The 3,426-nt window shown below is 42.5% G+C and overlaps 1 long non-coding RNA gene across 1 annotated transcript; it reads right to left on the bottom strand.

Moving 5' to 3' along the window:
• Nucleotides 1-233: 233 nt before the first annotated feature.
• LOC310842611 lies at nucleotides 234-1,368 on the bottom strand. Its single transcript, XR_014563271.1, has 2 exons — nucleotides 1,318-1,368; nucleotides 234-1,134 (listed from the first exon to the last, which is right to left on the bottom strand). It is a non-coding gene; the product is annotated as an uncharacterized lncRNA (long non-coding RNA).
• Nucleotides 1,369-3,426: the final 2,058 nt, after the last annotated feature.

Below are 3,426 nucleotides of genomic sequence, written 5' to 3'. Positions count from 1 at the left end.
GTGCTGCGTTGAAGCTTTCAGTTTCACAAAATATACTTCAACTTAGAAAAAAAGATTCCATTTTTCTTCCCCATTCTTATTATTTAGAATTTCAGTGGGTGTGAAGATAGTGTGTGTTGTTCCTGGTCCATTCAACATGTCCCCACTCTTCTGCAGCCTCCCCAGCTGCCCATGCTTCCCAATCTGAAAAAAAGCTTCATGGGAGGAGTTACCTAACAAAGTCTTCTCCTAGGTTTTGTTTTTGTTTTTTTAAAAAAATATATATTAACCAACCAATCAAATCAAATCACATCACATAAATTCCGAATTACAAAGCCGAATTTTAAGTTTTTGTTGGGGGGACCCATATTTCAAGTTCCGAAGGGGGATTCCGATCATCTTCTTGCTGCTGCGTTAATATCCACAAATCTGTCCAAATAATGTTCATAATTCTATCCAATCTTATCTTGCCTTTTCCACATCTCATCTTATTCGTATATTTTTCTTTTTTTTCTTTATGATCTCTTCTGATAATCTCCTTAACCAGGTAAACACCAATTATAATCCTGTGTGAATTTTTCCATTCATCCAATCATCATATCAAGATGGTTTCCATATATCATCACTTTCATAAATAACAGCACTCTTTCCATCATTAATCTCGCAAATCTGTCGCTCTTTAGTCCCACTGAGGAGGCTCACCCACAATATAAAAACAGTTCTGTTCCTCCTCCCAGACATAAGTCTTCCGACAGAACTTGCCAAAATGGCAACGGTATTTTTTGCTGCGTCATTCCAAAGCTCTTATGCTTTCCATGATCTTCTTGAAACATGCTTTGGTTAGAAAATTATCTCCACACAGTCTTAAATCCACGGCTTAAGTCATTTAAACGGCATTTCTGACTTGTGACCTGTGTGTGGGGGGGATTCTTGGTTAATCACATAGAGAAAAGAAAGGAAAGTTTTCCCCCCTCCCCCATCCAGTCCCGTTGCCAAACATACTGAGCCTTGGTGTGTTTTCTCATGATTTATTCTTGTTCCTCCAACCCGTCTTGTTTATCAGAGATCTCTTCAGTTAGCAGTCTTTACTCCCCCTTCTTCCTTGAAATATGTACATTAGCTTCCTCCTAATTGTTTCTTTTGAAGTTGCTGCAGCTAGAGGCGCGAATCAGAGACAGCGTCCAGGAGCGCCGAGATCCGCACAAGGGCTTTCTGCCTAGGGCCCCCATCCCCTCAAGTTCGGGGGTGGTATAGGGCACAGCAGGCAAGGGCAGTCCCCCCCACACACGCTTGGAGGGGCAGGGAGGCTGTTTACTCCCATCACAGCCTCTTAATTACCTCGTGTGGGTCGGAGAGATGTTATTGTCAGCCATCTTCCGATGCACCCCTAGTGGCCCCCCAAGTCTTCTCCTAGGTTTTGATTGAAGCACAGAAAGCCTGAGTAACTAATTGATCACTGCAGTCACTGATTTTGTTTTTAAGGGAAATACTTCCATTTGATTATGCACGCACTCACATGCCGCCAACAACTTTCCACATTGATTTATTTAAAAGCAGTAAAGGCCTTTACTTTTTAAAATAAAATAGCAATGGACAGCTACCAGGGGAATGGTACACAGCTTCCCAACATCCTCTTGCTTACAGGAAAGCCCAGTTTGAGGCTTTCAGGAATCAAGGGCACCCAGAAAGGCCACAGGATGCAGGCCACAAGAGAGATGGTTAGTAGAATGGAAGAAAAGACAACCACACAGCCTCATTGGCCACCTCAAAAGTAAGGTGAGTGCAACAAACCCCCCACCTCATCCCAGCCAGAAGAATTTCACTGAAATTTATTCTCCCTTTTGCTGACTTTTAAATACAATTTCTTTTCTCATTAATTGATGAAGAATGATTAAAATCTAGTGGTGGGATTTGCATAGCTCTAGTTTTTAATTCTGGCATAAGCAAAAGGACTGTGTTGGCTCTGCTGCATGCATTTTACATCACTGCAATGAAGGCTGTATACCAACGACGATCTTTTTGGAGCAGTAGCAGCAATTTTCTTCTCACTGCTCCCATGGCCTCTATCTAGCTCTGGAAGCTGGATAAGATAATGGTGAAATAAGAGAGAGACTCTCAGTACTTGAGCATTTTCCTAATTTTAGCTATTTGTCCTCATCTCATAAGGGCAGTTGGAGTGCTCAGACAACCTATTGATGTACTATCACTGTGGAAAAGGGGTTATACTCACTGACCCCCATCCCCTTCCCCTGCCCTTTATATTGATTGGGTACTTTGGACACAGCCTACCTGCCTACAAGTGCTACGTATGGGGTTGGATGACTTTCTGTCCAGTGTGACTTTCATAGATCTATCTTCCCACTATAGCTCGCCACTATAGCTCCCTCCCCTCCCCAAAAAAGAGATGCTTTTGAATAGCTTGGAATGGGGCATGGGGCTACAGTAGGATGGGAGAAATCAGAAGAATTTGACAGAAATGCCTTCCCACTCATTCAATATGCCTTATATATCCAAGCCAGTCTTGCCCCCTGCAGTTTTGCAGGCTACAGATCTTGTGGGCAGTTATCTATGCACATGACTTAATTGACACATGGAATTTTGGGAATGGGTTCAGCAAGTGGCATCCCAACCTCTCTCTCTCCATACATTGGTGGCATATGAGTATGGTGATGAGTTGGGAAATGAACTGGCAGTGACAGCCCCCAACTTGGATAGCTTTAAAAGAGGAATGGACAAATTCATTGACACATTAATAGCTACTAGCCATCATTGCTGTGCTGTGCTTCCACAGTCAGAGTCAGTAATGCTTCTGAATATCATTTGCTGGAAACCACAGGAAGATAGAGTGTTCTTGTGTTTGGGTCTTCCTTGCGGGCTTCCTGTAGGCATCTCGTTGGCCACTGTGAGAACAGGATGCTAGACTAGATGGGCCATTGGCCTGATCCAACAGGCTTTTCTCATGTTCTTAACTAAAACAGATTGCACGCAGCTCTGAGCTCGTAGATTGCATGCAGCTCTGATTTGGGTTATATGTTTTATTTATTATACTATCACTTTTACTTCATTAAAAAACTTTCTAAAGAGACAAGAAATACTGGGAATCTAAAAGTAAATAACATCCTTGTTGGCATAGCAGACTTGTTAGTTTGAAAATACCTGCAGAACAAGCAAGCAGATGTACTGCATACACAATGGCTTTGTTGGTGCTGCTTATTACCCATTTATGAGGCAGATGATTTCCTGTGACAATGTTTGAAATTTAGCTTCATCGTCTTGGTTAGAGCAGAGCATAATGTTGTTTGTACCTCACTTGTGTTCCTGTTGTTTCTGCAGTGTCCTCTTGTGCACTTAGATAAGGCGTGAGAGTACAAACAAACGCTGGGTGGCTAGAAAGAGGACAGTGGAGATGGTCACACACAGAATGCGTAGAGGTGGCAAATCATTGTG

This window comes from Podarcis gaigeae (assembly GCF_964106915.1).
Source record: "Podarcis gaigeae genome assembly, chromosome: 4".
NCBI lineage: Eukaryota > Metazoa > Chordata > Lepidosauria > Squamata > Lacertidae > Podarcis > Podarcis gaigeae.
Note: the sequence above shows the minus strand (reverse complement) of the source record. Positions and strands in the feature narration are given on the sequence as shown.